At 38.3% G+C, this 25,720-nt stretch overlaps 1 long non-coding RNA gene across 1 annotated transcript in view; it reads right to left on the reverse strand.

Moving 5' to 3' along the window:
- Positions 1–1,944: 1,944 nt before the first annotated feature.
- LOC105470074 (uncharacterized) overlaps positions 1,945–25,720 on the reverse strand; it is a 63,800-nt gene continuing 40,024 nt past the window's right edge. Inside the window, exon 3 of the long non-coding RNA XR_980252.3 lies at positions 1,945–2,296. This is a non-coding gene — a long non-coding RNA (uncharacterized lncRNA). The remainder of the gene's footprint in view (positions 2,297–25,720) is intronic.

Consider the following 25,720-nt stretch of genomic DNA (forward strand, 5'->3'; position numbering starts at 1 on the left):
AAGGACCTCTTCAAGAAGAACTACAAACCACTGCTCAGTGAAATAAAAGAGGACATAAACAAATGGAAGAACATACCATGCTCATGGATAGGAAGAATCAATATTGTGAAAATGGCCATACTGCCCAAGGTAATTTATAGATTCAATGCCATCCCCATTAAGCTACCAATGAATTTCTTCACAAAATTGGAAAAAACTGCTTTAAATTTCGTGTGGAACCAAAAAAGAGCCTATATAGCCAAGACAATCCTAAGCCAAAAGAACAAAGCTGGAGGCATCACGCCACCTGACTTCAAACTATACTACAAGGCTACAGTAACAAAAAGAGCATGGTACTGGTACCAAAACAGAGAGATAGACCAATGGGACAGAAGAGAGCCCTCAGAAATAATACCACACATCTACAGCCATCTGATCTTTGACAAACCTGAGAAAAACAAGAAATGGGGAAAGGATTCCCTATTTAATAAATGGTGCTGGGAAAATTGGCTAGCCATAAGTAGAAAGCTGGAACTGGATCCTTTTCTTACTCTTTATAAGAAAATTCATTCAAGATGGATTAGAGACTTAAATGTTAGACCTAAAACCATAAAAACCCTAGAAGAAAACCTAGGCAATACCATTTGGTACGTAGGCATGGGCAAGGACTTCATGTCTAAAACACCAAAAGCAATGGCAACAAAAGCCAAAATTGACAAATGGGATCTAATTAAACTAAAGAGCTTCTGCACAGCAAAAGAAATGACCATCAGAGTGAATAGGCCACCTACAGAATGGGAGAAAAATTTTGCAATCTACTCATCTGACAAAGGGCTAACATCCAGAACCTATAAAGAACTCAATCAAATTTACAAGAAAGAAACAAACAACCCCATCAAAAAGTGGGCAAAGGATATGAACAGACACTTCTCAAAAGAAGACATTCATACAGCCAACGGACACACGAAAAAAGGCTCATCATAAGTCGCCATCAGAGAAATGCAAATCAAAACCACAATGAGATACCATCTCACACCAGTTAGAATGGCGATCATTAAAAAGTCAGGAAACAACAGGTGCTGGAGAGGATGTGTAGAAGTAGGAACACTTTTACACTGTTGGAACTGTAAACTAGTTCAACCATTGTGGAAAACAGTATGGTGATTCCTCAAGGATCTAGAACTAGAAATACCATTTGACCCAGCCATCCCATTACTGGGTATATACCCAAAGGATTGTAAGCCATGCTGCTATAAAGACACGTGCACACGTATGTTTATTGCAGCACTATTCACAATACAAAGACTTGGAATCAACCCAAATGTCATCAGTGACAGACTGGATTAAGAAAATGTGGCACATATACACCATGGAATACTATGCAGCCATAAAAAAAAGGTAAGTTTGTGTCCTTTGTAGGGACATGGATGCAGCTGGAAACCATCATTCTCAGCAAACTCTCGCAAGAACAGAAAACCAAATACTGCATGTTCTCACTCATAGGTGGGAATTGAACAATGAGATCTCTTGGACACAGGAAGGGGAGCATCACACACCGGGTCCTATTGTGGGGAGGGGGGAGGGAGGAGGGATAGCATTAGGAAATATACCTAATGTAAATGAGGAGTTAATGGGTGCAGCACACCAACATGGCACATGCATACGTATGTAACAAACCTGCACGTTGTGCAGGTGTACCCTAGAACTTAAAGTATTATAAAAACACACACACAAACACACACACACACACATACACAAAGTCTAAATATGACACATAAGGCAAAACTAAAATGGAAATGAATAATATATTTGAATATATATATAAAACTTTTTTGTATTAATATAATAAAGGCAATAAACAGAAATAGGTTAGACTTTTATAACAGACAAAGGATTATTAATTAATATCTTTAATATATAAAAGGCTATTTTAAATCTCTTAAAAATAATTTATAAATGGGCAAAGTGATATTGTGTCAGTTATCCATTGATACATAACAAATTACCCTCAAAATTAGTGGCTTAAAACAACAAACCTTTGTTATATCACAGTTTCTGTGGGTCAGAAATTAGGAAGTGGTTTAACTGGGTGGTTTTGGCTCAGAGTCTCTTCTGAAGTTGAAGTTAAGATGTCAGTTAGGACCGCTGTCAGCTGAGGCTTGACTGGGGTTGGACAATCCACTTCTAAGGTGGCTCATTCACATGGCTTTGATAGGAGGCTTCGGCTGCTCACTAGCAAGATGCCTTGGTTCTCAGCAACATGGGCCTCTTGAATTGGTGTTGCTTGAGAGGTCTCACAGAATGACAGCTGCCTTCACTGACAGTGAGGAATCCAAGAAAGCAAGAGCAAGGCAGAAGGTATTGTTACTTCTATAGTATTCTATTGGTCACAGAGATGTGAGGTGGAAAGGGACTATACAAGGGCCTGAGTACCAGAAGGCAGGGACCACTGGAAGCCATTGTGGAGGCTGGATGCCACAGATATGAAATGGTAATTCATAAAAGTAGAAAAACATTGGCCAACTAGTGAGAAAGGGGCCTTCATGGTAGGCAGTCTGTATCACTTGAGCTACTGTAGTCTGGGCCTTTCCCAAGTACTAGAATCTGAGGCCCACAGCTAAATGGGCTGCCCTTGTGAGATAGCCCAAGGTAAATTATGGAAGAATTCAAGATCAAATTGGGTTGCCCCTTAAAAATTGACATGACCCCTTATTCTCTTAAGAAAAGGCAGAAGAGCAATACCCAGGAGGTATCTGTGGGTTAGTGGTGATAGGCCACTGGCTAAGAGGTGGTATTATAACTTCCAGTTTAAAGAATTAGTCCAGGAAGATGTGAAGCTCTTTACACTGCAGGATCGCTTGGTAGCCACGAAGGGGTACAATGATAAACAACATAGGAAAGCCCAGTTAAGCACAGCCATAAAGTTCAATTTCTTTGCAATTAGTTCTCTTTGAAAAATTTTTTCATGCAAAGAGAATTGTGCTGGAAAAAGTAAGTATTGAAGCCAAAAAGCAAATTCTGCTGTAAGGATGTATGTCAAAGTCCAGGTAATGAAGAAAACTAAAGCTTTGAACCACTAACAGCTGTTAACTGAGGAATTGATATCATTTTGATTGCTGGATTTTGTCATGAAAACTTCACTGTTAGTGACATTCCATATTTCTCTCCTAGCCTTGTACAAAGGGAGGTAGGAAAGATCAAGACCTTAAGTTTTAATAATAAAAATATAGTGGTAATACATTTTCATAAAACCAAGAAAGAAAACGGACCAAAACCATTGTTTGATTTCACACAGATAAAAAAAAAAAAATCTATCTTATCCTGGCATTCAAATTCCTTCACAAGTAGATGCTAACCTGTTGGGAACAGGTGCCCCAAAATCTGGTCATAAACTGGCCCCAAAACTGGCCATAAACAAAATCTCTGCAGCACTGTGACATGTTCATGATGGCCATAACGCCCACGCTGGAAGGTTGTGGGTTTACCGGAATGAAGGCAAGGAACGCCTGGCCCTCCCAGGGCGGAAAACCACTTAAAGGCATTCTTAAGCCACAAACAATAGCATGAGCGATCTGTTCCTTAAGGACATGCTCCTGTTGCAGTTAACTAGCCCAATCTATTCCTTTAATTTGGCCCATCCCTTTGTTTCCCATAAGGGATATTTTCAGTTAATTTAATATCTATAGAAACAATGCTAATGACTGGCTTGCTGTTAATAAATATGTGGGTAAATCTCTGTTCAGGGCTCTCAGCTCTGAAGGCTGTGAGACCCTGATTACCCACTTCACACCTCTATGTTTCTGGGTGTGTGCCTTTAATTCCTCTAGCGCCGCTGGGTTAGGGTATTCACGACTGAGCTGGTGTTGGCACTAACCTCTTTGTAAATCTTAACTTCAGTTTATTTGTCTCTTTCATCCTCTTCAGTCACATCAGTGTATTCTATGTCTTTTGTTTGTATCTTGCATTTCTGATCACACTTATTATCCTTGCCACCTCACCTATCTTATCTGTTTTTCTTTTCTCCCCCCATATAATTCTTAGACTACTTTTTATGCTTAGCTCAAATATATCTTGTTTCATAAAAATTTTTGCAGATCACTGCATTTTCTTCATTCTGTATACCCTGATAGCACCTTTGGTCTGATTTCTCATCAATTAAGCATTCATTGAGCTATCATTTATTTTTGGGGATAATCACTTAACATTTGAGATACACGCATGCACACACACACACACACACACACACACACACACACACACATATCTCTTCAAATACATTGTAAAGTTTTGGGGAACAGGGATTATGCTCTATATTTCTTTGCCCTCCTTTCCTCATTCTACTTCTTGGTGGCTACCTCCTCATCTTCCAGCAGGTGGTATACACCCTGTAAAAAGTGGGTAACCAATAAATATTTGATGGATTGATTTATTGATTAAAGTGACATGGCAAGAGACCAGACAACAGTCTGGCCCTTTTGCAACAATGTTTTACTGAGGGTGAAAGAGGGCTGTATAAATCTGGTGAAGGGTGGCTGTTGATCTTTGCTTCAAGCTAGATGTGATGTCAGCAAAAGTTATGCCAGCCCAAGAAACTCTGAAAGAATGGATGTGATATATATGCCATCACTTGGGATGCTCAGAATGATCCATTTCTGTTGACATCTCTACAAAGTTGGGCAATTTTTCACTATTTCAAGTTTCAAAGACCTACTTTTATGACTAAGTATGATTCATTAAACGTATTTGAGTGCCAGTCAAGGGTAAAAAACATCTATAACTAAAACTGGCTCATAGTAGGTGTTCAAAGAATCTTTCCTTCTTCCTCATAGCTTTGGGTGGCAAATATTCTGGTTGTTTCCAAAGTCTTTCCAAAGTGAGGTTCTTCCCCACTTCTCCACCTCTTTCCTCAGCATTTTCATGGGATGAGCTTTTGATTGTTGCTAATAATAGTTCCTTACATTTATATCATACTTTATGGTAATAAGGCAATTTCAGGTCCATAATTTCATCTGGGTATCCCATGAATCTAGCCAGATTGGTGTTAATAATCTTTATTTTTCTGGTAGAAAAATGAACCTCAGAGAACTAAGTTACTTGCTGTTGGTAGATTATTTGAAGTTGGATTTTCTGATTTAATAAAGAAGAAGAAATGAAAAGGTGGAAGGAAAGATTTTTTAAAGGTCATTACCTTCAGAGTAACACTGTGCCAGACATTACTGTTTGCCTCCAAAACAGAAGTAGATTTACAACAAGGTAAACAAGCCTAAGTCTCATGGCCTCCATTCAAACAGGCCTTTTCAAAGCCCTGGGAGGGGCCTCCACAATGTGTTTCCAGGTCAGATGTTTTTGTGAAATTTGTTAGCAAAAAGACTTTATTGTTTTACATTACCCCCAGATTGTATAAGCTTCAGGACACACAAAACCTAGTTCTGTCACTCTTCTCAAATAACAACCTCAATTTTTAGCCAGGCATATTGCCACCCAACCAAAAAAACAATATTTCCTAGCGTTCCTTGCAGAGGGGTGGCCATATGATCAATTCTAGCCAATGGCATGTAAGCCAACACAGTATTTGAGATTTTCAGGAGTTATCTTAAAATGGAGGGAAAGGGACACAATTTTCTTTCTACCTTTTCCCATCTGGCTGCTTGGAACATGGATGTAATGCCTGGAGCTTTAGTAGCTATCTGAGACAGTGAGAAAAAAGACCTCACTGGGAATGGTGGAGTAAAGGTATTTCATGGTATAGGGGTACCATGGTTTGTTTATTCATTTTCCTAGTGAAGGACATTTTGTTTGTTTCCAGTTTTTCACTATTACAAATAAAGCTGTTATGACCAAACATGTACAAGCATTTGTAAGGACATGTGTTTTATTTCTTTGGGATAAATAACCAAGAGTACAATTGCTGGATCATATGCTGGTTGCATGTTTTTTGTTTGTTTTAAGAAGCTGACAAACTATTTTCAAGAGTGGCAGTACCATTTTACAATCCCAATAGAAATGTGTAAGAAATACAGTTTCTCTACATCCTCACCAGCATTTGGTATTGTCACTATCTTTTATATTAGCTTTTCTAGTAGTGGTGTAGCGATATCTTATTATGGTCTTAATTTGTATTTCTCTTGTGACTAATGATGTTGAACATGTTTTTGTGTGCTTATTTGCCATCTACATATTCTTTTTTTTGGGACAGGGTCTCACTCTGTATTCTAGACTTGAGTGCAATGGCATGATCATGGCTAACTGCAGCCTCGACCTCCTGGGCTCAAGTGATCCTCTGTCTCAGCTTTCCAAGTAGCTGGGACCACAGGCATGCACCACAATGCCCGGCTAATTTTTAAATTTTTTGTACAGACATTGTCTCTACAAAATTCTTTGTCTCCATGTTACCTAGGCTGGTCTTGAACTCCTGGGTTCAGGCTATGTATCCTGTTTATTAAACTGTCTCTTCATGATTTTCACCCATTTTCTAATTGGATTGTTTGGTTATTTTAATGTTGACTTTTGAAAACTTTTTTATTATAGATATAAATTCTTTGTCAGGTATTTGGTTTACAAATACGTTCTCCCATTCTATAACTTCTCTTTTCATCAGGGTCTTTGGTAGAGTTAAAGATTTTTGAAATTTTGATGAAGTTCAATTTATTGATATTTTCTTTTATGGTATCATGCTGAAGAACCCTACACTGAATCCTAAGTCCTAAAGATTTTCTCCTGTGTTATAAAATTATTAAAATTTTAACTTTTACATTTAAACCTGGGATGCATTTTGAGTTAATTTTTTATATTATGTGAGGTTTAGGTCAACTTATTTTGTTTTCATTTTTCCTATGGATATCAAGTTGCTCTAGCACATTTGTTGAAAATGTTATCCTTCCTCCATTGAGTTGCTTTTACACCTTTGTCAAAAATCAACCATACTTACATGCAAGAATTTCTTGGTTCTCTATTCTCTTCCATCAGCATATGTCTGTCCCTCTGCCAGCAACACACAGTCTTGATTACTGTAGCTATATGTCAAGCTTTGAAATCAGGTAGGCTGATTTCTCCCACAATTTTTATTCATAAGAATTATTATTAGTAGTAGTAGTATTAGAGACATGGCCTCACTCTGTTGCCCAGGCTGGAGTGTGGTGGTGTGATTATGGCTTGCTGCAGCCTCTATCTCCCAGGCTCAAGTGATCCTCCTGCCTCAGTCACCTGAGTAGCTGGGATTACAGGCACACACCACCACACCTGGCTAACTTTTTTGTATTTTTTTGTAGAGATGGGGTTTTGCCATATTGCCCAGGCTGGTCTTAAGCTCCTGGGTTCAAGCAGTCTTCCTGCCTTGGCTTCCCAAAGTTCTGGGATTACAGGCATGAGCCATCATGCCCAGCTTATCAGAAATATTTAAACTATTCTAGTTCCTTTGCTTTTCTATGTGAATTTTAGAATAATCTTGTCTATATTTGCAACAAATCTAAGATTTTGATAGGAATAATGTTCAACTGTATGTCAGCTTGGAAGAAGGCACACCTTTAGGTATGTTGAGTTTTCCAATTCAAACATTCAGAATATCCTTCTATTTATTTTGATCTTCTTTGATTTTTTTCATGAGTGTTGTGTAGTTTCCAGTATGCACGTCCTGTGTGTGTATTGGTAGATTTACACCTAAGTATTTCATTTTTTAACAGCAATTATAATGGTTTTATATATATATATATATAATATATATATATTTTATTTATTTGTTTATTTATTTATTTGAGATGGAGTCTCTCTCTGACGCCCAGGCTGGAGTGCAGTGGCGGAATCTTGGCTCACTGAAAGCTCTGCCTTCTGGGTTTATGCCATTCTCCTGCTTCAGCCTCCCGAGTAGCTGGGACTACAGGCACCTGCCACCACGCCAGGCTAATTTTTTTTTTTTTCATTTTTTAATAGAGACGGAGTTTCACTGTGTTAGCCAGGATTGTCTCAATCTCCTGCCCTGGTGATCCACCTGCCTCAGCCTCCCAAAGTGTTGGGATTACAGGCGTGAGCCACCGGTGGCACAAGGCCTGGTTTTATATTTTTAATTTTAATGTCCAGGTGTCCTTACTAGTATGTAGAAATGTAATTGGTTTTTGTATGTTGATCTTGTATCCTGTGACCTTGCTAAACTTACTTATTAGTTCTAGGAGTATTTTAATTTGGGGGGATTTTCTATGTAGACACTCATGCCATCTGCAAATAGGAAGAGTTATTTCTGTCTTTCCAATCTGTGTGCATTTTATTTCCTTTTCTTGCCTTACTGCATTGGCCAGAATTTCCAACAGTATGTTGAATACCAGTGATGAGTGAATTATTATTTTGAATATTAGTGATGGAAATTCTTGCCCTTTTTCTGATCTTAAGAGGAAATCATTCATTCTTTTGGCATCAAGTAATGTTAGCTATAGGATTTTTTGTTGATTTTTAAAAATTAAGTTTAGGAAATTTCTCCCCCTATTTCTAGTTTTTAGAAAGTTTTTATCATGAATGACTGCTGATTTTGTTCAAATGTTTTTCCTGTATCTATTAATAAGATCATATAATTTTTCTTCTTTAGCTTGTTGATATGGTGGGTTGCATTGGTTGATTTTTTTAATATTTAACCACTCTGCATCCATGGAATAAACTCCACTTGGACATGGCATATAATTCCTTTTATATATCCCTGAATTCTGCTTGCTAATATTTTATTAAGAATTTTCACATCTATACTCATGAAAGGGGCTTCCTTCCTTCCTTCATTCCTTCCTTCCTTCCTTCTCTTTCTCTTTCTTTTCTTTCTCTCTATTTCTTTCTTCTCTCTCTTCCTTTCTCTTTTCCTTCTTCCCTCCTCCCTCCCTCCCTCCTTTCTTTCTCTTTCTTTCTTTCTTTCTTTCTCTTTCTTTCTTTCTCTCTCTCTCTCTTTCTTTCTTTCTTCTTTCTTTCTTTCCTTTTCTTTCTTTCTTTCTCTGATTTTTATATTAAACTAACATCAGCTTTATAAAGTGAATTTGGAGGTGCTCCCAATTTAATCTTCTGCAAGAGAATGTGTGGAATTGGTGCTAGTTCTTCTTTAAATATTTGGTAGAATTATTCAATGAAACCATATGGGCTTGAAGCTTTTGAAAAGGTTTTCAAATCCTAATTTAATTTATTTAATGGCAATAGATTATTCTAATGATCTATTTCCTATTGCATGAGTAATGGTAATTTATGTTTTTTGAATAATTGATTCATATCTTCTCGTTGTCAGATTTACGTACATAGATTTGTTTACAGAATTCTCTTATTATCTTTTTGATGTCTGCAGGGTTTAAGGTGATACTCTCTTTTATTTCCAATATTTATCATCTTTGTCTTCCTTTTTTTTTTTGGCCAGTCTTGCTAGAGGTTCGTTAATTTTATCGGTCTTTTCAAAGAACCACTTTATGTTTCACTAACTTTCTTTATTGTTCTGTTTGCAGTTTCATTGGTTTCTGCTTTTATCTTTGTTACCTCCTTCCTTTTGTTTGCTTCAGATTTACAAGCATGCCTCTGAGATATTGTGGGTTTGGTCCCAGACCACCACAGTAAAAGTGAATACCACAATGAAGCAAATCACAAAAATTGTTTGGTTTTCTAATGCATATACTAGTTATGTTTACACATAATGTAGTCTATTAAGTGTGCAATAGTATTATGTCTGAAAAATGTACCCACCTCTATTTAAAATATTTTATTGCTAAAAAATACTAACAATCATCTGAGCCTTAAGTAAGTTGTATCTTTTTGCTTGTGGAGCGTCTTGCTTCAATGTTTATGTCTGCTAACTGATCCGGGTGGTGGTTGCTGAAGGTTGGGGTGTCTGTGGCAATTTTTTTTTCTGTCCTAATATGTAATAATAATTTATTTATCTTTAATGAAGCATGATATTATACATATTTGTGGGGTATATGTGATTTTTTTACATGCATAGAATGTGTAATGATCAAGTCAGGGTACTTAAGGTGTTACCTCAATTACTTATTATTTCTATGTGTTGGGAACATTTCAAATCCTCTCTTCTAGCTATTTTTAAACATACAATATACATTGTGTTAACTATAGTCAAGCTGCTTTTCTAATGAGCATTAGAACTTATTACATCTATCTAACTAATGTTTGTACCCATTAACCAACCTCTCTTCATCCCCCTCTTCAGCCATACACCTTTCCCAGACTCTGATATTTGTCATTCCACTCTCTACCTCAATGAGATCAGCACTTTTAGCTCCTACATATGAACGAGAATATGTACTCTGTCTTTCTGGGCCTGGTTTATTTCACTTAACATAGTGAACTGTAGTTACATCTGTGTTGCCATAGATGACATGATTTTATTCCATTTTATGGCCAAATAGTACTGCACTGTGTATATATATCACATTTTCTTTATCCATTTGTCCATTGATGGACACTAGGTTTATTCCATATATTTGCTATTATAAATAGTGCTGCAATAAACATGGAGTACAGGTGTCCCTGTGATATTCTGATTTTCTTTCCTGTGAATAAATACCCAGTAGTAGCATTGTTGAGTCATATGGTAGTTCTGTTTTTAGTTTTTTGAGAAATCTCCATATTGTTTGTTACAGTGGTTGTACTAACATTCCCACAAAAAGTATATAATAGTTCTCATTTCTCCACATCTTCACCAGCATCTGGGGTTTTCATCTTTTTTGTAATAACCATTCTAATTGGGGTAAGAGGATATCTCATTGTGGCTTTGATTTGCATTTCTGATGATTAGAGATATTGGGCATATTTTCATATATCTGTTGACCATTTCTATGTCTCCTTTTGAAAAATATCTATTCATGTTCTTTGTCTACTTTTTAATGGGATTATTATTATTTTTTCTTATTGAGTTGTTTGGGTTCCTTGCATATTCTGGATATTAGTCCTTTTTTTAATTATATTTTTTTAAAATGGAGTTTCACTCCTGTTGCCCAGGCTGGAGTGCAATGGCATGATCTTAGCTCACTGCAACCTCTGCCTCCCAAGTTCAAGCAATTCTCCTGCCTCAGCCCCCCAAGTAGCTGGGATTACAGGAGCCCAACACCATGCCCGACTAATTTTTGTATTTTTAATAGAGATGGGGTTTCACCATGTTGGCCAGTCTGGTCTTGATATTGGTCCTTTATTGAATGAAGAGTTTATAAATATTATCTCCTATTCAACAGGCTGCCTCTTCTCTCTGTTGTTTCCTTTGCTGTGCAGAGGTTTTTAGTTTGATGTAGTCCCATTTATCTGTTTTCATTTTAGTTGCCTGTGCTTTCGAGGTCTTAGCTAAAAATCTTTGCCTACGCCAATGTCCTGAAGCATTTCCCCTATGTTTTCTTCTAGTAGTTTTATAGTTTCGGGTCTTAAATTTATATCTTTAATTTATTTTGAGTTGATTTATGCATATGGTGAGAGACGGGGTCCAGTTTTTTTATTCTGCATATGGCTATTTGATTTTCCCAGCACCATTTATTGAAGAAGATGGTCTTTCCCCAGTGTATATTCTTGGTGCCTTTGTAAAAAATCAATTGACTATAAATATGTGGATTTATGTCTGGGTTCTTCATTCTGTTCCATTCATCTGTGCATCTATTTTTATATCAATACCTTGCCATTTTGGTTACTATAGCCTTGTAACATATTTTGAAGTCAGGTAATGTGATGCTTCCAGCTTTATTCTTTTTGCTCAGGATTGTTTTGGTTGTTGGGCTTTTTTTAAAACAAACAAACAAAAAACACCATACAAATTTTAGGTGAATTTTTTTCTATTTCTGTAAAAAATGACATAGATATTTTGATGTGTATTGCACTAAATGTGTAGATTGCTTTAAATAAGGTCATTTTAACAATATTAATTCTGATCCATGAGCATGGGATGTTTATATCATTTGTTGTCCTCTTCAATTTCTTTCACCAGTGCTTTATAGTTTTTCTTCCAGAAGTTTTTCATCTTATTCCTAGGTATTTTGGATTTTCTTTCTTTCTTTCTTTCTTTCTTTCTTTCTTTCTTTCTTTCTTTCTTTCTTTCTTTCTTTCTTTCTTTCTTTCTTTCTTTCTTTCTTTCTTTCTTTCTCTTTCTTTCTTTCTTTCTTTCTTTCTTTCTTTCTTTCTTTCTTTCTTTCTTTCTTTCTTTCTTTCTTTCTTTCTTTTCTTTTTGTAGCTATTGTAAGCGGGATTCCTTCTTAATTTCTTTCTCAGCTAGTTCACTATTGGTGTATAGAAATGCTACTGATTTTTTGTTGTTGTTGGTTTTGTATCCTGAAGCTTTACTGAATATTCAATTTATTTATCAGATGTCAGGGTTTTTTGGTGGAGTCTTTAGGTTTTTCTAGATATAAGATCAAATCATCTGCAAAATGGGGCAATTTGACTTCCTTTTTCCCAATTTGCATGCTTTTTATTCCTTTCTTTTGACTGGTTACTCTGGCTAGGACTTCCAGTACTATATTGAATCGGAGTGGTGAAAGTGGACATGCTTGTCTTGTTTCAGTTCTTAGATGAAAGGCTTTCAGGTTTTTCCCATTTAGTGTGATGTTAGTTTTTGGTTTGTCACATATAACCTTTATTATGTTGAGGCATGTTCCTTCTGCTCCTAGTTAGTTGAGAGTTTTTATCATTAAGAAATGTTGAATTTTATCAAATGCTACTTTGCATCTATTGAGATAATCACATGGTTTTTGTCCTTCATTCTGTCAATGTGATATATCACATTTATTAATTTGCATATATTGAGCCATCCGTGCACACCTGGGACAAATCACAGTTGATCATGATGTATTATTTTTTGATATGTTGTTGGATTTGGTGGGGTAGTATTTTGTTGAGGATTTTTTCTCTAGGTTTATTGGAGATACTGGCCTGTAATTTTCTTTTTTTGTTGTGTCCTTGCTTGGTTTTGGTATTAGGGTAAGGCTGACCTCATAAAATGGGTTAGGGAGAATTCTCTCATCCTCAGTTTTTGATAGTTTGGGAATTAGTGTTAGTTCCTTTGGAACTTTGGTAAAATCTGGCAGGTTCTGGACTTTTTTTCTTGTTGAGAGACTTTATTCTGATTCAATTTAATTATTCATTATTGGTCTGTTTACATTTTCCATTTCTTTCTGATTCAATCTAAGTAGGTTATATGTATTTAGGAACTTATCTATTTTCTCAAGGTTTTCCAGTTTCTCACTATATAGTTGTTCATAATAGTATCTGATGATCTTTTGTATTTCTGCATTATCAGTTATAATGTCTCCTTTTTAATTTCTAATTTTGCTTATTTGCATTTTCTCTCTTTACTTGATCAGTCTAGGTAGTGTTTTATCAGTTTTATTTATCTTTTCAAAAAACCAACTTTTGATTTAGTTGATTTTTTGTAATTTGTTTTTTACTCTCAATTCAGTTTAGTTCTGCCCTACTCTTTATTATTTATTTTCTTCTACTAATCGGCTTGGCTTGTTCTTGCTTTTTAATTCCTTGAGCTGTGTTATTAGATTGTGTATTTGAAGTCTTTCTACTTTTTTAATGTGGATGTTTATTTTTATTTTTATTTTTATTTTGAGACGGAGTCTCTCTCTGTCGCCCAGGCTGGAGTGCAGTGGCGCGATCTCGGCTCACTGCAAGCTCCGCCTCCCGGGTTTACGCCATTCTCCTGCCTCAGCCTCCTGAGTAGCTGGGACTACAGGCGCCCGCCACCGCGCCCGGCTAATTTTTTGTATTTTTAGTAGAGACGGGGTTTCACCGTGGTCTCGATCTCCTGACCTTGTGATCCGCCCGCCTCGGCCTCCCAAAGTGCTGGGATTACAGGCGTGAGCCACCGCGCCTGGCAATGTGGATGTTTATTGCTACAAACTTCCCTCTTAGCACTGCTTTTGTTGTATCACATAGGTTTTGGTATGTTGTGTTTCAATTATTTTTTTTCAAGAGATGTTTCCATTTCCTCCTTAATTTCTTCCTTGACCCAGTGGTCATTCAAGAGTATTCTGTTTAATGTATTTATACAGTTTCCAAAGTTCCTCTTGTTATTGATTTCTACTTTTATTCCATTGTAGTCTAAGAAGATGCTTGATACGATTTTGATTTTTACAAATTTAATGAGATTTACTTTTGTCCTAATATATTGCTTATCCTGGAGAATGTTCTTTATGCTGATGAGAAGAATGTGTATTCTGTAACTGTTAGATGAAATTATCTGTAAATGTCTATTATGTCCATTTGATCTAAAGTTTGGATTAAATCCAATATATCTTAGCTAATTTTCTGTAGAGATGATTGGTTTAATGCTGAGAGTAGGATGTTGAAGTCCTTAACCATTATTGTATTGGAGTCTATATCTTCCTTTAGATCTAACAATATTTGCTTTGTGTATCTAGTTGCTCTGTGGTTGGGTTCATATATATGTTTAAAATTGTTAATTACTTTTGCTGAATTGACCCTTTTATCATTATATAATGATCTTCTATGTCTCTTTCTACTGTTCTTTGACTTAAAGTTTGTTTTATGTAAGTATTGCTACTCCTCCACTTTTTTGGTTTTCATTTTTTTCTTAATCCATTTAGCCCACCTCTATCTTTTAAATGGGAACATTATACTCAAGGTTATTATTGATATGTGTGCACTTATTCCTGTCACCTTATTTATTGATTTCTGGGGTTTTTGCATATTCTTTGTTTTTTTCTTTCTCCCATTGTGTATTATGGCTTTGTGATTTTCTATAGTATACTATTTGAGTCCTTTGTCTTCCTTATTTGTGTGTTTGCTCTACTGATGGGTTTAATACTTTTGTGTGTTTTCATGATGGTGGATATCATCCTTTCACTTCCAGGTATAGGACTCCCTTAAGCATTTCTTGTAGAGCTGGTCTAGTGGTGATGAATTTTTCCAGCTTTCGATTGTCTAGGAAAGACTTTATTTTTCCTTCATCCATGAAGAATAACTTTTCTGGGTATAGTATCTTTGACTGATTTTTTTTTTGTTTCAGCACTTTGAATATAATATCCCACTCTCTCTTGGACTGTAAGGCTTCTTGCTAAGAAATCTGCTGTTAGGCTGGGCACAGTGGCTCACGCCCGTAATCCCAGCACTTTGGGAGGCCAAGGTGTGCAGAGCACCTGAGGTCAGGAGTTTGAGATCAGGCCGGCCAACATGGTGAATCCCCATCTCCACTAAAAATACAAAAATTAGCCGGGCAAGGTGGCATGCACCTGTAGTCCCAGCTACTCGGGAGACTGAGGCAGGAGAATCGCTTGAAGCTGGGAGGTGGAGGTTGCAGTGAGCTGAGATTGTGCCATTGCACTCCAGCCTGGAGGACAAGAGTGAAACTGCATTTCAAAATAATAATAATCATAAAAATTTTTTAAAATAAATCTTCTGTCATTCTGATCAGAGCTGCCTTATAATTGACTAGATGCTTCTCTCTTACTGTTTTTAGAATTTTTTTTAGCCTTTGACTTTTGACAGTTTGACAATAATGTGCTGTGGAGAAGACTTTATTGAATGTAACTAGTTGGGAACATATGAACTTCCTGTATCTGGATATCGATATCTCTTGCTAGACTTTAGAAGTTTTCAGCTATTATTTTATTAAATAGATGTTCTATCCCTTTCATTTTATCTTGCCTTCTGGGACACTAAAAATTCAAATATGTGCTTGCTTTATGGTGTCCCATATGGCACATAGGCTTTGTTCATTCTTTTTCATTTTTTTTTTTTTATTTTTGTCTGACTGGGTTATTTCAAAGGCCTTATCTTCAACTTCTCAAATTCTTTCTTCTGGTTGATGTAGTCCATTGTTGTAGACTTTAAATGTATTTTTTATTTCATTTATTGAATTCTTCAGTTCTAGTATTTCTGTTTGGTTCTTTTCTATGACGTCCCTTTGGTAAATTTCTCATTCGCTTCCTGAATTTTTTTTCTGATTTCTTTGTATTGTTTATCTGTATTCTCTTATATCCCACTGAATTCTTTCATGTCAATATTTTGAATTTTTTTCAAGGATTTTATGAAATTTCATAAATTTCATTGGAATCTGTTGCTGGAGAATTATTGTGTTCCTTTGCAGGTGTCATATTTTCTTGCTTTTTCATGTTTCTTGTTTCCTTACATTGGTATCTGAGCATCTGGTGTAACAACCTATTCTTCCTATTATGGATTTGTTTTCCTAGGGGAGGATTTTTCCTGAAGATATAACCATGGTGTTGGTTGGGGAGGGCACCTTGGCTTTGATTTTGGGTGTGTGAAGTAGTATAGTCCCTGTATAATTTCTTCAGCTATAAACAGCAGCTGTGGAGTCTGTGGTTCCATCAGTGGCTTAGGGTGTAGTTGTTAATGGAGGCTATGGTAAAGTTTTATTGGAGACAGGCATTCCAGGTAGGCCAGTTCTTGGGCCCCAGTAGTGGCAGTGGTGGACCAATCATGCCTGTCCTTGGACCTCAGGGTGGTGTATGCTGACATCAATGTTAGTGGGGCCAAGCAACCTTATTCTTGGGCATCTAGGTTGCTTGAGTGCCAGGGATGGCAGTGGTGGGCGAAGCATGTGGGTTGGTTTTCAGGTCCCTAGGCAGTGGGCATGGGCGATATCACTAGCGGTAGTGGGATGACCCTTTGGCACTCAAATGATCTGTGCTGGTGTTGGTGGTAACTACAACTGGCTAGGTAGGCCATTCCCCCATTCCGCAAGTAGTGCATGCAGTTGGGTGCCGGCTATGGTGGTAATGACAGGTTGGTTGGGCGTGACATCAGGATCCTAGAAGGAGTGCTCAGATACCAGTAGTGGTGGTTGGGGCTGGGTGATCCCCAGACCCCTGAACAGCATGCTTGGACACTAGCAGGGGTGGAGCCAGACTGGGTGTGCCTGCCCTCAGCCCCCATTGATGCATGCAGATGCTGGCTGTGGTAGACAGAGGCAGGGTCATCCCCAGCCCCTGGTGGAATGCTCAGGTGAGAGTGACAGCATCTATGCTTGGGGAGGGCAATGTTGCTTTCTGTTGCAATAGCCACAGGCAGGCAGCTAGGGTGCACACACTTGGGCTTCAGGTGGCAGTTGCAGGTGGAATATCTTTTAAATGTGGGGCTGCCCTGCTACGGGGGCAGCAGAGTTGCTGCCAGTGGTTTGTACTTCAGCTCCAGTGGCAGCAGCCAGCAGTGGTGATGACTGTGGACAGGGAATGTCAATGGGGCTCCAGGGATGTGGAGATGCAGGGCCTGTTGAGTCCCAGGGCAGGATGTAGTGTGTTGGGGATTGGGTGTTCAAAATGACATTGTGCTATAGTTGCTTAGGACCAGTGTGAGCCGCCAGTCTGGAGCAGTGCCATTGTATTGTCTCTGCAACTCCCTATTTTATTCTCGGTGCCCAAGGGAGTTGAGAGGCACTGCTTTATGTAGCATTCCAAATCCTTTGTTGTCATTTCAACAATATTCACAGTATCTTCACTGCATGTACTGAATGTGCACTTCAGTACATTCCATGTCAAGAAACCACTTTCTTTGCTCATTCATGAGAAACAGTCCCTCATCTGTTCAAGATTTTCGGTGAGACTGCAGCAAATCAGTCACATATTTAGGTTCCACTTCTAATTCTATATATCTTGCTATTTCTACCACATAGCGAGTGTGGAACCCAGGGTGAAGTCCCTCTCCAAGTAATGCCATCACATGGTCTCTGCAACTTTCTATTTTATTCTCAGGGTAGATGAAGGTCAAGAGACTCTTCCATGGCTAGGATTTCAGGGCTCTGTGGTGGAAATGTGCACCACTGGGGATCTCCCACTTACTCTTTCCCCTGTTGGGAAGGGTCTCTGGACTCCCAACTGATCCTGGCTGAGCAGGCCGCCTCACTTTCCTCTCCCTCCTTGCTTTAGGTGTTTCCTGCCACTTCTCTGTTGAATTCCAGTGTTCTGTCTTAGAAGATCTATTACAAGTGTGATTGTCTACTTGCTATTTCAGTGCTGTTTTGTGGAGGAGGCAAGTACCAGATGCCTCTAGTCAGCCATTTTTAAGCCTCTCTGAAATTTCTTAAAATAAAGACAATGAGGTTTGCCTCATCAATTGACTCTTCACAAAAGATTTCTCTGTAGCATGTGATGCTGTTTGATAGCATTTTAATCACAGTAGAACTTCTTTTGAAATTAGAGTCAATCTTCTCAAACCCTGCCACTGCTTTATCAACTAAGTTTATGTGATATTCTAAATCCTTTATTGTCGTTTCAACAACGTTTATAGCATCTTCACCAGGAGTAGATTCCATATCAAGAAACCACTTTTTTTGCCCATCCATAAGAAGCAACTCCTCATCCATTCAAGTTTTTTGATGAGATTGCAACAATTCAGTCACATATTCAGGCTTCTAATTCTAGTTCTCTTGCTATTTCCACAACATTAGCAATTATTCCTTACACTGAAGTCTTTAACATCTCAAAATAATCCTTAAGGATTATTTCATCTTATAACATCTTATAACATCTCAAAATAATCCTCCTGTTAAGGTTGCTATTTTGACCTCCTCCCATGAGTCATGAGCGTCCTTAATGGCATTTAGAATGATGAATGCTTTCCAGAAGGTTTTCAATGTATTTTGCCCAGCACTATCTATGGCAACTATAGTCTTACAAAATTTACCTCTCAAGTAATAAGACTAAAAAGTTGAAATTACTCCTTGGTCTATGGGTTGCAGAATGAATGCTGTGTTAGCAGGCATGAAAACAGCATTCACCTCCTTGTACATCCTTGCTCTAAATTAGGCTATGGCTTAGGGAAATGTTGCGGCTGGTTTGATTTTCTGTCTAGCCCACTAAAACTTTCTCCATATTAGCAATGAGGCTTTTTACACTTTCTTATTATTTGTGTGTTCACTGCCATAGAACTTTTAATTGCCTTCAAAAACTTTTCCTTTACATTCTCAACTTGGCCAACTAATTGGTACAAGAGTCTAGCTTTTAGCCTATCTTGGCTTTCTACCTGCCTTCTTCTCTAAGCTTAATTTTTCCTAGCTTTTGATTTAATGTGAGAGACATGCAGCTCTTCCTGTCACTTGAACACTTAGAGGCCAATGTGGGGTTATTAGTTGACCTAATTTCAATATAATTGTGTCTCAAAAAATAAGGAGGCCTGAGGGGAGAGAGAGAGAGAGAGAGACAGCAAATAGCTGGTCAGTGGAGCTGTGAGGACACATGCAACATTTATCAATTAAGTTTGCTGTCTTATATGGGTGCTGTTTACAGTATCCCAAAAGCAATTACAATAGTAATATCAAAGATCGCTAATCATCATAACAGATATAAAAATAATTTAAAAGTTTAAAATATTGTGAGAACTACTAAAATGTGACACAGACATAATTTTTCCACCTGCTATTGGAAAAATGGTACCAGTAGACTCGCTCGACTTACAGCTGCTATCGACCTTCAATTTGTAAAGAGCACAGTGTCTGTGACTCACAAGAAAGCAAAGCACAATAATATGAGGTATGCCTGATTTTTGCTGTTCTTTTTCTATTTTCTTGAAGTGAGAGCTTAGATTATTAATTCAAGACTTTCACCTCTGGGTATGGAGCTGTAAGATTTTTCCTCAGCACTGCTTTAGCTGCATACCACAAATTTTAATATGTTGTATCTTCATTTTTGTTTAGTTCATTTTTGTTTAGTTCACTATATTTCTCAAATTTTCTTGAGACTAGCATGAGCTATTTATATTTGGTTTCCATGTGTTTGGAGATTTTCATGTTATCCTTTTGTTACTGATTTCTAGCTTGAAATCCATGTGGTCAAAAAAACATACTCTGTATCATTTTAATCCTTTTAAAGTTGTTGAGGTTTATTTTATCATTCAGTATATGGCTTCCTTATATGAATGTGTATGCATGTATACATATAATATATGTATACATATAATATATATAAATATGTATACATATTTATCTCCTCTGTGTATTCTTCTTCATCTTTTTCTTTCTTTTTTTTTTTTGAGAGAATCTTACTCTGTCACCAAGGCTGCAGTGCAGTGACACAATCTCGCCTCACTACAACCTCTGACTCTCAGGTCCAAGCAATTCTCCTGCCTTGACCTCCCAAGTAGCTGGGATTACAGGCATGCACCACCACACCTGGCTAATTTTTGTATTTTTAGAAGAGATAGGGTTTTGCCATGTTGGCCAGGCTGGTCTTGAACTCATTATCTCAGGTGATCCACCTGCCTCGTCCTCCCAAAGAGCTGGGATTACAGGAGTGAGCCACTGCACCTGGCCTGTGTATTCTTCTGTTGTTGGTTGGAGTGTTCTATAAATGTCAATTCATTCCTGTTATTTGATGGTGTTGCTAGTTTCTTCTATATCCTTGCTGATTTTCTGGCTAGTTGTTCTATCAATTGTTTAAAGAGGTTATTGATGTCTCCAACTATAATTGCAGATATATCTATTTTTCCTTTCAGTTTTAACAGTTTTTGCTTTATGTATTTTGAAGCTCTGGTTTGCTGTGTGGAGAATGATTTAGAGCAGCAGGTGTGGATATAATAATAGCAGATAGAAAGTGACTGACAAGGTTGAAATGAAAATGCTGGTGGCCTGGATGATGGGAGTCAGCTGTCTCTCTACATTCCAGGTCCCCCAATTGAGATGTTGCGCCTCACTTTTGATATTCTCCCACTTTGTGCCTTCTTCTTTGGTGTTTGTTCTCAAGAGTTTTTGTCACCCCCACCAACACACACACACACACACACACACACACACACACACACACCTGTCCTTTTTTCATTTTGAGGTGTGGACCATTATTAGCTATCTACAAATGTCCACAAAATGTCAAAATATTAGCTTCTATGATTTACCTCTCCTAGGGGTATTTGCATTAAAATGCAAATAAATTCATATTATTTAATAATATTATAAAAGGACTTTTTTCAATAAGCAAAAAAAGTGTTTTTAGGCAATATGAAAGGTCAATACAGAAGATTATTTTGATATAATATAGAGAACTAAATGTTCTACCATTTCTAAGGGAGTCCCAGTTGAGAGAAATGCCTGTGAGGTTACTTTTCGCAAGGCTGGTGGTGGTGGGGTGGGAAGACCTCTTCCATTCCCTGTTTCCTCTTTTTGTTCTCTTCTCTTCTACTTCTGATTCTTTTTACTTCTTCTTTGCACATCTCCATCCTTTCTGTTACTCTCTGCCCTGGGGGCAATGGAAAAATTGCCAGATGTCTGCCTTGAAGTTGTTTCATGAAGAAGGATCATGGTACTCCACAGAACACCATATAATGCCACACCCATTCTGTTATGAATTTCTATTTTTCTGCTTAACATGGTTTCATGCCTGTCAAGCTTCTCATCTCTGCATGGCTTCTCTGCTTGGTAGAGCCCAGACCGAATTCTCATTCACAGCCACTTTATAACCTCCATCCAACCTTTCTTAGTGTGAGCACCTGACTGGAGAAACTAAGCTGGCTTCTTCAGTTGACCACACTACCATAGACCAAGAAGTTCTTGCAGTAGTGCAGGCTAGGCATGTTGTCAGCTCTGATGAGGGTCTAGCAGCAGAGATGGGAAAAGGCAGAGAGATTAAAGATGGATTAAGGAGCTAAGATCATCAAGACTTGGTGATGTGCTTGTCATCTTTGAGGGTCCAGCTTAAATATCTCATATCCATGTAGTTTTTCCTCTATGCATTTCTTTCAAAACATGTTTCTCATTTGTGCTCTCATAGTTCATAGTGCATACTCCAATGTGTCACTTTCTGTTTATATATCTAAATCTTCCACTGAGTCATGATCTGAAGGGAGAGATAATGTCTCATGTCTCTTAGTATTACTAACATCCAGTGCCCAACTTAGTGAAGGGAGAAAGGTGCGAAAAAAAGGAAGAAAAGTCTTCATTAAAATATACATATGAATCTTGAACTAGATGTTGACCTCAAAACAAACCTCACAAATGCCTGGCATTGTAGGCATACCAGAGACCCTTAGGTCCATCCTAGCTACTTGTTGTGTCCTTGACTGTGTGACATCACTGTAATCAGTATCTCAAATGACAGGGGACAGCTGCCTTATAATTGGGTAACTGTTTCCCAGTTGACCAGGGAAACATAAAAATGAACACCCCTACCGACTACCATTCCTCAGGCAGAAATTGAGGAGGACAAAGCACCTTGGGTCCTTTTATGCCATAAACTTGAAACTTTGTCAAGATCTCTGTGTAAAGAGATCTGCCTTTAAGAGTCGTGTGAGTTGGCACTGAGCCTGTTTTCCTTCTCTCAGGTCCCTAAAGAGCATAATTTGAAAACACAGAATGAAGGAAATAAACCAATACAACCCCATGTAATCACGTGGCACACTCACTCTGTTGTAAGAGAGGTACTTTGCAAGTTGTGGGCATATTCTCTTTTTTTTTTTTTTTTGAGACGGAGTCTCGCTCTGTGACCCAGGCTGGAGTGCAGTGGCGCAATCTCAGCTCACTGCAAGCTCCGCCTCCCGGGTTCACGCCATTCTCCTGCCTCAGCCTCCCGAGTAGCTGGGACTACAGTCGTCCGCCACTATGCCCGGCTAATTTTTGTATTTTTAGTAAAGATGGGGTTTCACCGTGTTAGCCAGGATGGTCTCGATCTCCTGATCTCGTGATCCGCCCACCTCGGCCTCCCAAAGTGCTGGGATTACAGGTGTGAGCCACCGTGCCCGGTGTTGTGGGCATGTTCTCTTTAGTGTCAGAAGGATGGTACATTCAGAGGAAAAGAAGCTTACTATGAACTGGGACAGTCAGAGAGGTCCTGATGGATAAGATGAGATTCAAGAGGTACACGGTTCCATGGATAATGTAAAGACTCCATGAAATTAAATAATGAGGAATCCATAAGATATTTTGGTAAATATAATCAACAGTAAATATAATGAGCACCTACTATATGCAGGCCACTGAGACTGGCCTTACGCAGCGATAGGAAGAAATGTAAAACATGGAGGGAGGTGCTTACCCTCAGTGAGTTTTAGTCTTAGAGTATAACACCCTTGAGCCCTAAAAATGGTGAGTCCAGCTCCAAAACCCACAGCTTCATGCCCTCTAATCCATCACTGGATAAAATACCCAAATCCTGACAGATTACTGACACCGTCAGAACATGTCAACACTCCAGGATGTTTTGAGGAGTGGACTCTGCTCCTCAGTCTCATCAGGACTGTGAGGAACACTTTGTGAATACCTGTCATCTACTTAGGAAACAGCTGGAGATGAAGCATGGCTGTCATTGCATTTCTCTTACCGTGATCGTTCAGAATGCTCTGACAGAGCTACCAAGGAGGAGGACTGGCACAACATTATGACAAGATTAATTAGCATCTGCAAGACTGGACATGGCTCCCCAAGGGATTCTTCCCGTGCTCTGCCATGGCTGCCTCTGGTACCCTCCCCCTGCCTTGAGATGTCACCTCTGATGTGTCTGGGTCCCCAGCTGGCTTACAAGCTCTTGTGACATCAGGGGCACATTTCGTGGCATTGCATTTACAAAACTGTAAGCTGGTATATGCACTAGAGATCTGTCCTTCATTTTCTTCATTTTGTATTTAATGCTGTCTTAACTCCACAAAATAGAGACCTGGAAATGTCAACAATTAAATATAGTATAAGAATTTTAAAAGTAGATTTTAAAATCACAAAGGCAAATTTAAGTTCAATATTATGGATAATGCAGTATTCTGTATTTAGTAGCAATGAGATCTTTCAGATCTTTCTTTATTTTGAAATACATTATCTTCTAAGGAGTGTAGGAAAGATAGCCTCTGTCTAAACCAGGGGCATGAAAATTACATCCTCTAGGAATTTGAAGAAACATTGCAGAGGGCATTTGACAGCCCGGAGTCTGTCGGAAAGATAAGGCTTTATATGCTTCAATAATATCCTAGAGCAAAATAACAGCTACTGTTGAGCACTGATTTATGTAACACCCCAGTGTACTGGGCACCCTTGTTTATGATACCCCAGTGAAATAGATATTATTACCATCTTCGTTCCCAAGATTATAAAGTTGAGAGCAAGAACAGTGGGGTAACTCGTCCAGTGTCAATTATCTAGTGCATGTTTAAGCTTGCATAAAGCCCAGATATATTTGACTCCCATCTGTAGTCGTGGCCACTGTCCCTGTTGCTCTTGAATAAAAGATTGAGGGATCTGTCTTAACCTGTTCAGGCTGCATAACAAAATCTATAAACTGAGTGGGTGGCTTATGAACAACAGAGATTTCTTTCTCACATTTCTGAAGGCTGGCAAGTCTAAGATCAAGATAGATTTGCTGTCTAAAGAGAGCCCACTTTCTGGCTTATAAATGGCATCTTCTTGCTGGGTCCTCCCATGGTGGAGGGAGCGAGGGTCTTTTTGGGGTCTCTTTTTATTTTTTTATCTTTATTTATTAATTTTCTTTTTTGAGACGGAGTCTCGCACTGTCACCCTGGCGGGAGTGCAATGGCATGATCTTGGCTCACTGCAACCTCTGCCTCCCGGGTTCAAGCAATTCTCCTGCCTCAGCCTCCCAAGTAGCTGGGATTACAGGTGCACACCACCACATCCGGCTAATTTTTTGTACTTTTAGTAGAGACAGTGTTTCACTATTTTGGCCATGCTGGTCTCGAACTCCCGACCTTGTGATCCGCCTGCCTTGGCCTTCCAAAGTGCTGGGATTACAGGCATGAGCCACCGCGCCTGGCCTGGCGTCTCTTTTATAAGGACACTCATCCCATTAGTGCCATTAGCTCTGCCCTCATGATCTGGTTGCCTCTAAAAGGCCCCGCCTCCTAATACCATCACGTTGGTGGTTCGGTTTTCAACATATGAGTTTTGTGGAGCACAAATATTCAGAACATAGCAGGATCCAATGATTAATTCATTCTGTGAATTGTTACTTGTCCTACAAATATGACACAGTGTTACCTTAGAACATTAATTAACTGTGACCTGCTCTTCCAGGCCAACAATGGTACAAAATCTACAATTTTTTATTTCCAAATATTTCACCTGTTACACTGAAACTTTTCCAAAGCATGAAAACATATTTTTTAATGTTCTTCAAATTAAGTTGATTTCATCTTTCTCCAGTCACCTACTCAGAAATGAAATACTCATGCTTGTTGGGGAGTACAGCCTCAGCTTTCAACTCATGAGATCCAAAGAGACAGTGGAACCATGTTGCTCTCTTTTTCTTTTTTTGTAGTGAGTCAGACACCAGCCTGTGTGTTAGAGGAGGAAGTTCTCCCCTCTGCCTATGAGCTTGTTTTACATCACTCAGGAGATTCTTTCAGACTCTAATCATATTGGCCAAGGTTCTTCCATCATTAGCATGACTATTGACAGGAGAAAGTATCAATAGACATGTTCAGATTTAGAAGGTAGAGCAGAGTGAAACAAAGTGAGTGTAATAATTTCTACAATAATCAGGATTGCGGGCTTTGAAATGGATTGGGAATATCTCTGGAGACAGTGAATTAATAACTATGTCTTCATGGTAATACATAAAAATTGTGGAAATGAATATGCTGCATGAAGCTTTTTTTTTTTTTTCTCTCCCAGTGGACACACAACGTTGAATGATTCATTCACTGCTGGAGCAGAATGTTTTACCCTGGATCAATTGTGTGCCTTCCTGATGATACTTTAATAGAACAAGTGGGCACAGTGACAGATGATGATGGGAGGCTCAGACACAAAGTAGAACTACTGTTGCCTGGAGCCAAACAAAAATTATACCATTTAAAAACTCAGAATCCAAAGACTAATATGTTG

The sequence above is a fragment of the Macaca nemestrina genome, chromosome 10 (assembly GCF_043159975.1).
Source record: "Macaca nemestrina isolate mMacNem1 chromosome 10, mMacNem.hap1, whole genome shotgun sequence".
In the NCBI taxonomy this organism is placed as follows: Eukaryota; Metazoa; Chordata; class Mammalia; order Primates; family Cercopithecidae; genus Macaca; species Macaca nemestrina.